The sequence below is a fragment of the Pinus tabuliformis genome, chromosome 4_1 (genome assembly GCF_031772625.1).
Source record: "Pinus tabuliformis cultivar Carrire ecotype Pingquan chromosome 4_1, CPIR1, whole genome shotgun sequence".
NCBI classification, from domain to species: domain Eukaryota; kingdom Viridiplantae; phylum Streptophyta; class Pinopsida; order Pinales; family Pinaceae; genus Pinus; species Pinus tabuliformis.
In genome coordinates this window covers 30,944,325-30,954,488 of record NC_142303.1, presented here as the reverse complement: position 1 = coordinate 30,954,488, position 10,164 = coordinate 30,944,325, and positions in this window count along the sequence as shown.

Sequence of the window (10,164 nt, the reverse complement as noted above, 5' to 3'; positions counted from 1 at the left end):
AGAATATGAGAGTGCAGAATATATACCTGGAAATCTTTCAAAGCTTTCACCAAGGAAAGCGCTTGCTTTTCAATAATGTTATATTTTAAGGCTGCGTCTCTTATTGTCCTACTAAAAAAGGCAATTGGTTTTTCAAGCTGGTCTCTTTTCTACATTAGAACTGCTACCATAATATGCTCAGAAGTGAATGAAAATAATATGAAATATTGGGAATAATCTGGGCTGATTAAAATCGGAGCTGAAGAAAGAGCCAAATTTACCAAGTTGAAAGATTTTATGGCTTCTTCGGTCCACTTTACCACACTATCTTTCTTCAACATATTTGTAATTTCCCTCAAGTGATCAGCTAGATTTGGCACAAAACGACGTAAGAAGTTCATCTTACCGTTAAATGCTTGGATCTCCTTTTTACTACGAGGAAAATCAATTTTTTGAATGGCTTCCACTCGAGTAGGATCGATGTGGATTCCCTCCTTGGATATTATGTGACCGAGAAGCTTCCCCTCATCCATGGCAAACAAGCTCTTTTTGGGATTGAGTGATATGCCATATTTTCTACCAAACGCTGAAAAACAATTTTCAGATGGTAAATATGCTCCTCATCTAAATTGGAAAAGACAGTCAAATCATCAAGGTACACTACTAAAAATACATCTTTTTCATTTGCAAAGCCGATATCCATAGCCCACTGAAATGTTGCACCAACATTCTTTAAACCGAATGGCATCTTGGCATAATGGAATGTTCCCCACGGAGTGGTGAATGCTGTTTTGTCCCTGTCATCCTCATGGACCAAAATTTGATTGTAGCTGGAATACCCATCGAGCAGCGACATACGAGATGCCCCAACTACTCTTTGGAGTATGTGGTCCATTTTTGGCAACAGATAATTATATTTCAAAGACACCTTATTCAGATTTCTGAAATCAATGCACAATCTAATCTCACCTGTCTTCTTCCACACGGGCACCAAATTGGAAATCCATTCTGAAAATCTTATTGGAACAATTATACCAGCCTTGTACAATCGATTCACCTCTTTCTCTATTGATGGCAGTGACTTCGGATTTATCCTTCTCAACTTCTGGTGAAATGGCTTCTGGTTTGGCTTGATTGGAATGATGTGTTGAATTATACTTTTATTGTACTCCAAATCTGTATAGTCCCATGCAAATACATCAGTAAATGAAGACAATAAACTAATGTATTTTGCCTTTACTTGGGAAGGTAATGCCTTTGACAACTTCACCATCTTTGGATTTTCTATTGTTCCGATATTCACATCTTCAACTCCCTTTTCGGTCGGCACTAAGCTTGGCTTCCAGGCTACATCATTTGGATCAAATAATTCCTCTAAAGGTATAAGGCCTTTAGGGATGACATTGTCCTTCAGCTACAAAACTTCCATATAATTTACCTCTATGTCTAGTTCACCATCATCTTGCTCGCCATCTATAGAAGTGTCTTTATATTTGCCTTCATTTGCTGAAATTCTTCAATCTCTTTGTCATCCTGAAACACCTGCCAATATCTTAGATTATCAGGGATAGCTACGTGATGCTTCACATGAATTTCAAACTTATTATTTGAATTCATCAGGATCTTTAAGTTACTTGCAGTTGTAGCAAGGGAATCTGCAATAACATTTTGTGCATGAGGAACACATGTCAAAGTATAATCTGGAAACAACCTAAAAATATCTAAAACCGCATTACGGTAAGCCCTCATTCGAGGATGTTTGGCTTGGTATTCACCCTTGACTTGTTTGATTACTAATTCAGAGTCACCATAAACTGAAATTATCTTTGCATTCAACTTCTTGAGAATTTTCAAGCTTGCAATCAGCGCCTCATATTCGGCTTCATTATTGGAACAATCAAAAGCCAATTTATATGAACAAACTCTTACATTACTCGGGACTTTATTCAGTAAGAAAATAGGGTTGCGTGTCCAAATACCAATTCCGGCACCATCCTTACCTACTGCTCCATCAAAGTCCATACTCCACAAACCGGCTTCTTCCTCCAAGTGCTGGAATTTTTCCTGCTCTTCTACCTTTGGCTGTTGTCCATCAATTTTCTACTGCTGGTGGAGTGTTGACTATTCAACAATACTTTCAAGCCTTTGTCTCTCTTGATCAAGTACTGCTCTAAAATTTTCTGTTATCTCTAGTATATCTTCAACTTCAACTAATTGACTATTTACATCATTGAAATCACTGTTGGAATAAAGAACAAAAGATTCTAAATCTGTATGTACATAATTAATTGGATGATTCAAAGGTTTCTCCTTGCTCGTGATCATATACTTCATATTTTTCTCCCTATATAATTTCCTCAACTAACCAAAGACGAGAATAGTGGCATAGGAGAAATCTAACTGCAATGTCCCTTTGAGTTTTGCACCCCACGACCTAGATAAAAGCATGCCAAATCTAGGGGGAATGTCAGCCACAACTACATCCATAAAAACATTCTTTGTTGGAATTTGATCTAAAGTCACAACCAAATCTTTAATGAGACCAATACATCTGACCCTACCAGAATCAAAGGAATAAAGATCATGATACTTTCTAGTGATGTCCAAACCCAATTTTTCCATAATCACCTTTGGCATCAGATTGTGAGATGCTCCTGAATCAAACATGGCATTGTGCAAAACATAATCATGCAATCTAAGGCTAATGTAAAAAGGGGCTACATCACTATCCTCAAATTGGCCTTCTAATGCCGGACTAAAGATAAGCTCGGGTTGGTCATCTTCCACATTAACCATATCAGACAGGGGATCTACATTCAAAATCTTTGACACTTGACCTTTATAACTACTATTCTTCATTAATTCAGTCAAAGGTATCGACACTTTTAACTTAGCAATCTCATTCTCTAAGCTAAAGGTTGTCGTTTTCTCTACCTCTTTGACTGGAGCATCCTTCTTTTCAGTCTTTACTTTGTTGCACTTGGCTGATTTGACTTTTCATTTGTTGATTGTACTTTGCTGGAAGTAGGCTCTACTGGCTCCTTTCCCTTTTTCTGAACATTTGGAGAATCATTCTTTGGTGGTGTTGCTTCCTTCCACTTCTGAATTGGATTGATCAATTCATCCCTACTCCTGAGTGAGTACTGTCTTTGCTGTGCTGTCAATGCATTCATGTATCCCCTTTGATATTCATCTGATTCCTCTTCTAGGACTGTTTCATTTGCCAATATAAAATCTTCATCTTTTAGTACAGCTGGGCTTTCTGAATACTCTTCTTCTTCGGTGATATAAATTGGCAAACCATCCGGTGTAAAAAAGTGATTCTCCTCTCCTATTGGAGTCTCATCATCCTCTGATTCAGTGCCATGGACATAGTTCTGTTGTAATGGTGTTTTAACCTGTTGTTGAGCTGATTGATCTTGCGCCCTTTGCTCCCGTTGTTTAATTCTAAACTATGGTTGTTGCTGACCACAGAAATTTGGATTTTTGACCTGTGTCTCAAGTTTATCTACAATGGTTAATCTATCGAACATCTTCTCAAGCTTATGAAGCAAATGATCTGAGGAAGAAGCTTCTTCCTTTATGGTCACCTTCTTCTCGATCTTTGTCCTAGCTCTCTTAGCTAGCAGATTTGCCTCCACACTCACTGGGATTTTCTGCATGTCCTCCAATGTAGCCAGGTCTCTTTCTCTCAATTGATATGCCATGTCGGGATCAAAGCCATCGGGAATTTTTATCAAAGCCAGCCCCATTGGTGGCTTGATATCAGCTGGAATAGCATTATAAATAGTATTGAATCTAACACAGTAATCCTGGACACTTTCACCAACATTCCTCTTTATGTTTTCATACTCGGAAAGGATTTGGAGTGGATTTTTCTTTACCTCCCAACGATCCAGAAATTGTCTTTGAAGAACCGCCAATGTATTGATAGTTCCAATAGGCAATGCTCTGAACCACTTTCGCACTTCGCCTGCAAAAGTTTGCATAAATAATCTCATAGTCACATTCTCTTCATTTATCTCGTGGAGATCAAATAAATCACTCATCCTATCAACATGTTGTTGTGCTGTGATACCTTGGGTAGCATCAAACAATGGGATTTTACTTTGGTAATCAGCAAGCATAGCATCCAAGTTCTGTGGCAAAATGAGAGGTGCATATCTGGCAGCCATTGCTCGAGGTGGATTTAAAATTGGCCTTGGGGATGTAGGAGGAGTGGGAACAACGATAGCAGTTGATGTGATGGGTGTATGAGGTGTCGAAGGGGATGAAGAAATATTTGATGTTTGAGGTGTTGAAGGGGTTGATGGGGGAGAAGAGACTGCAGATCTCTGATTAGATATGGTGGGCTGCACGAGAATGGTGGGAATAAAAGGAGGCTCAGTAGGAATTTCTGAACTAGACACAACAGCGGATGAACCAAGAGTAGCATATGCAGATTCTAAGAACTCGGGAATATTGGTAGCCATAATTGAAGTTTGAAGATTTAGAATATAATCATCAATTGATCTATTTTCTCTTTCAGTTTCAAGATATTGGACAAAATCTGGATTTAGAATAGTAGCACAAACTGAACTTTCAGACTTAGTTTCAAACAATGATAGATCAAAATGTTCATCAAATGGGAGATCTTCAAGATATTCAAAAAAATTGGGCATGAATGAGATCTAAACACAGGAATCACAAAACTTTCTTGGCGGAGAATTCTTGGAATGAGATTTGGGTTTTCATACACAGGAGGAGGATCAGGATTAGGATTGGCTCTAGTGTATCGTCTGGAAGCCAGTATGTTGAGTTATTCCCAAAAATCAAATTGACATTACAATCTTGTCAGCCTACTGAATTCTAAACTCATCATCCAAAAGTCTAGAATTATTTAATGTACTGGGACAATAGTTTTCAATTCTTCCACAAGGGTTTTTAGAATGCTTGCAAGTCAGATGTTCAGTTCATAAACTAAACCGGAGATTGACTGAAGCAGCATTCATCTACTTATGCACTTGCAGAGCAAGAGAAGTTCGAAGGCTACTTGGCTAACTTCAGGCTCCGTCTGTAGTTTACAAAGCAAACAACAATAACAAACAAACAAACTTTTCATTCCCCAGTATGGTCGCAACTATGTTAGGGCCCAAATCTACCTCAGGCTGAGAAAGACAGGTCTAGGGTAACATCAAACCATGCTTAACCTGGTATCTAGCCCTACCAGGTCGAGAGAGTGCTCTCTCTTGTCAATCTCAATGAAAATATATCAAGGAAAGCTTGAGATGAATGATATAAATACTAATTTTAGGCTAGGTATTTTTTCTTAGAGGATTTTGATTGATTTTAATGGTTTGTTGCTGGATCAGATGGGGAAGGCAGCTTTGGGTCCGGGAAATAAACACAGATTTGCAGAGGTTTCTATGGGGCGAGGTAGGAAAGTGTTTTAGCACTTTGAAATTAGTGTAATGGTGAGTCTAAAGACTGGTGAGGAGTTGGAGAGGGCATGAAAATGTCATGAGTCCTCTTCAAACAGTAGAAAACAGGTAAAACTAAATAAACACAAGGCAGAGCACTAAAACATCAATGAATTCTACCTTTTACACTTGATTAATTTAGTTATGCAGAATAAGAGAGATGATGGCACACATAAACATAAGATCAACTGAATAACTGAGAAGGAAACTATGCTAATTCACATTACCACAAGAATCCCACAAAACGCTCCAAAACCCTGGTTTATTTCCTTGCCAAACTGTAGAAGTGATGTACAAAGTAGCTCAATGCATCCACAAGAGTCTAACCCTGACAAATGACTAAGATAGTACAAGATATAGGCATCAAACCACCTGTTCTAGCCATTAGGGGTCGAATCCATGAGTTAAGGAGTTGTTTCAACAAGATCTAAACTAAGAATTGAAAAATAGGCAGTGGAACAGCATGCCTCTAAAACTATGGAAACAGATTCATTTAGCTCAAAACCACCTAAAACTAATGTATCTACCTCCTCAAGTCATTTTTCATCATTTTTACATTGTATTACACCAATTTACATAATACTACATCATGAATTTGACCATGAGAGGAGACAAAGTCAAACTGGTAGAAAACTAGGTGAAAATCTGAGTTTTTGAGCAAATTTGACAAAATTATGCCTGATGCACAGCACCATTAGCGTGATGCGCAGCGCCACTTCCAAGCTGAGTTTGAAGGCCTTCCCCTTCACCAAATTAGCTCCACGATGGCTTGTTGGAAATATCTATCTGTCTAATTTCTAGTACAAGTGGAATTTTTGGATTTGGTGTCCATTTTCCCCTTCAAACATCAGTTCTCCCAAGACTGCTTCCTGTGGGTCCAAAAAGTGGCAGAGAGGGAATTTTTGAGGTGTTTTTTGCCCATTAGGTGACCCATATCTCCTCCAAAATTCATGAAACTTTTTGGGTTTTCATATTTTTCCATGAGGAATCCAAAAATACAAGCCATTTTGAAAAATTCCCACCCAGCTCAATGCGCAGCACCAATGGCGTTGCGCATTAGAGGAAATTTCCTGTGTTTTGCAATTAAACTTTATAAAATGAATTTTTTTTTCCAAAATCCTTCAAAATTGGTAAGAGGCAAGCTTATTAATTTCTTTTCTAAGAAAAGGAAGCTTCACCCAAGATTTGAATTTTATCTTGCTCCTTTTTAGCTTTTAAGGCTCTCCCTAACTTAGCTTTTAGGCTTCTTATCCTTGTCTTGCAAATTTTGTTCAAGGCCAAATAGTGATAGGCCATGTGGTGCAACATGTTCTTCTCCTTATTAGCCTTATCAAGAAGCTTCTCAAGGTGGATATTCACTCTTTCCAACCATGATTCTCGGTCAGCCTCTATTTCTTGCTCTAGTGAAGTCAGCTTGATTTTCCTTCTTTTTGCCACTTGCTGGTTTTCCCTTATGTTTTGCAGCTCCATGATTGTTTGTTTGTCCTTCAATTTCTTGTTTTGTTGCTAAAGGTAGTTAATGATCCATTTAGCCCTCTCAAGGTCAAGTGATAAGGCTTGGATCTCAGCTTCTTTTTCCTTGATGATCACATCCTTGAGTCTTGAGCTTTGGGAGCCCAAATCAGTGTCCTCTTCCTCAACCAAAATAAAATCCCTGTCTTGGCCTTTAGAAGGCCCTTCATCATGCAATGGTTGTTTTCCTCTGTCCTGCACCTATTCTGCTGAAGAAAAAGGCAAAGCCCCTTTCACCCCAGGTGAAGATAGCATTTTCCTATTGTCCGGTGAAGAGAACAAGACCCTTTCCACCCCTAGTGGAGACAATACTCGTTTGGCAGCTGCAAAAAGTCTTCTTGTCCCCTTTTGATAAGTTATAAACACAGGAATGTGAGCCTCTTCAGTTCTGCTTTCATGCTCTCTTTGTTGCTATTAGGGTCCCACCCTAACCCCCTTATTTATGTAGTAGGATCGAGTCATAGTTATAGTTAAGTAAGGAGTCAATAAAGCCCATATTAATAATTGTAAGTGGTTAACCCGCAATTAATGATGGGACCAGAGTTAGTTGCAAATGGGCCATGGTATTAGATAGATGGTATTAATAAGAACCATGGTATTGATCCATGGTATTGCATGTATGAGTCATATATAAAGTATAGAGACTCCCTGCAAGGAGCATCGTGTCTTATTTTGTAATCGAGCTCTGCTCTATTGGAGGTTGCCCCCTCAAAGAGGCAAGTGAACATTGCTTTCTGAATAATAAAATACTTGTTATTGTTTCTCACTATTCTATGTTCTGGGTATATTTCTTTGCATATTTTGTATTCCGATATCGTCTTGCAGGTTAAGAGCATAAAAAGTGGTATCAGAGCTCTTTCCAGGGCTCGTGGGATCTCCATTCCTTAGCAAAAAAAAAAAAATTGGCTAGAGATGTGTTCCGGCGTCTTTAAACCACGGGATCTGTCGTTGAGCGCATAAACCTGCGGATTTGGGGAGGCATGCATGCAGGAAATACAAGAGGTGGTCACGCTTGTTGGACTCCCTTGTAACCCCTGTGGGTACCCCTTCGAGTAGTAGCGCATTAGACAGAACCGCGCACGGACTGTCTTCCAAGTACCCTTTGGGTATATCGGAAGCCCCCTAGCTCCTTTGAAACCTCGCCATAGATAAACTTTCGGTTGTCTTGCTGCTATAGTACACTGAGAATAGCACTCGAAGAGGTTACTCACCCGTATGATAGGGTAGTCGGGTTGTACGGCTAAGGGTACGGTTGATCCTCCTTAGTTAGAGCCCTGAAACATTGGGTCGAGTACTACTATCAGACCCTTATGTATATTGCGATCTGTAGCACCTGACACTCCTTGAGACCATAGTTCCCTTTTCTATCTCGGGATCACGCATAATCTCTGTCAGATCAGATCTCGCAAGTGGGGTTGCAGCAGCAGCAGACATCAGTCCCACAGTTCCGAGTTAGCAGACCAGCCTTTCTGATCCATTAGATCCGTAGTAGCAATTGGTACCGCCGCTCAGAGCTATCCGATCAGCCATTCAGATCTCTCAGATCCACCAGATCTGAGTAGTTGTGTGGGGTTCCTATACCGAGGCATGATTTTCATAGGACTTTTGGCAGCATTGACATTTCGGGGATTCGGCTACTGCAGTATTCCTAAGCAAGGAGTAAAACTCCGTTAGGAGTTTTTAGAAAAGAAAAAAAAAAGAGTCTGAGACCCCTTGGGGCGCTTATTGGTGATCTAGCCCATAAGAATCAGGACGATGAGCTGAGCAAGGTGGTACCATTCAAGTGTTAGTGAAAAAAATTCAGGCGGTCCCAAATTTCAAGTACATCGGATCGGTGCATGGTAGAAACTAGAGCGCAAGCTATGGCCAATGAGAAGATCGACAAACTTGAACAATCCTTGCAAGCCCTCCAAGCTCAGCTTGACAGACTAACTAACACACTCTTTAAGGGCAAGGAGGAAGCCCGCAAGGAGGCGTATATTGGCAATGGACACAGTGAGGGTGAGTCTAGCCACTCTCTTCACCTCTGGGGCACCCACCAACAATCCCGTCCGCGACCTCCCAAGTTGGATATGCATAAATTTGATGGTTCTCACCCGGCCGCATGGATAGCACAAATGGAGCAGTATTTCAATCTGAATAACATCTTAGATAATGAGACTCAGCTTATGGTGGGGAGCATGTACTTGGACAATGAAAGATGGCAATGGTGGGAATGGCATCAACATTGCAATGGAAGTTTTCTGACTTGGGCCACCTTCAAAAAAGCTCTTACAGAGCGCTTTGACCAGGAATCTTCTTTTTTGGGTCGTCTCACTAAGCTCCGACAGACTGGCACAGTGGATGAATATATTACAGCCTTTGAAGCCTTAGCTTTCCGCACTAGGGATCTCTCATATGCGTTCTACACGGAATGTTTTATCAGCGGTCTTAAAGAGGCCATACAAGCCCACGTCCGACTACACCACCCTCCCACATGGTCGGAGGCTTGCAAGGTAGCTCATAACGTGGAACGTGCATTAGCAGCCCAGTCCATTCGCCCAAATTTCACCACCAAGGGTCGCCCCCCACAGGCTCACAGCACGACTCAAACACTTAAGGTTCAAAAGGTGTCACCTGCAGAAATGGCCGAAAGAAGAAAACAGGGATTATGTTACTACTGTGATGAAAAATACTCCCCAGGTCATAAATGCAAGGAGCCTAATTTTTTTCAAATTGATGCCACTGATTACAGCTCATCGGAGGAAGCCCCACCACTTGAGGAACCAGAGGAGGTAGAAGAGGACAACCAGAAGGACAAATGTCCCTAACGAACCAGTTATTTCATTGCATGCTTTGGCAGGGATTTCTTCACCTCAAACTCTCAAAATCAGAGGTTTTATTAAACATCACCCAGTAGTAGTCTTGATTGATAGTGGAAGTACACATAATTTCATCCATCAAAAAGTCGCGGAAGCAGTGCATTGTTTTGTACGAGCAGTTTCTAACTTCCAAGTCCAAATTGCGAATGGGGGAACAATGAAATGTGAAGGCCGCTGTGAAAATGTCAAACTTCAAATGGGGGATTATCAGTTGAAGACCCACATGTTTTCCATACACATGGGAGGGTGCGACATTGTCCTCGGTGCTGAATGGCTTCGCACTCTTGGGCCAATCACAATGGATTTCCAGGAGTTATATATGAGCTTTAAGCAAAACAACTCCACACATACCC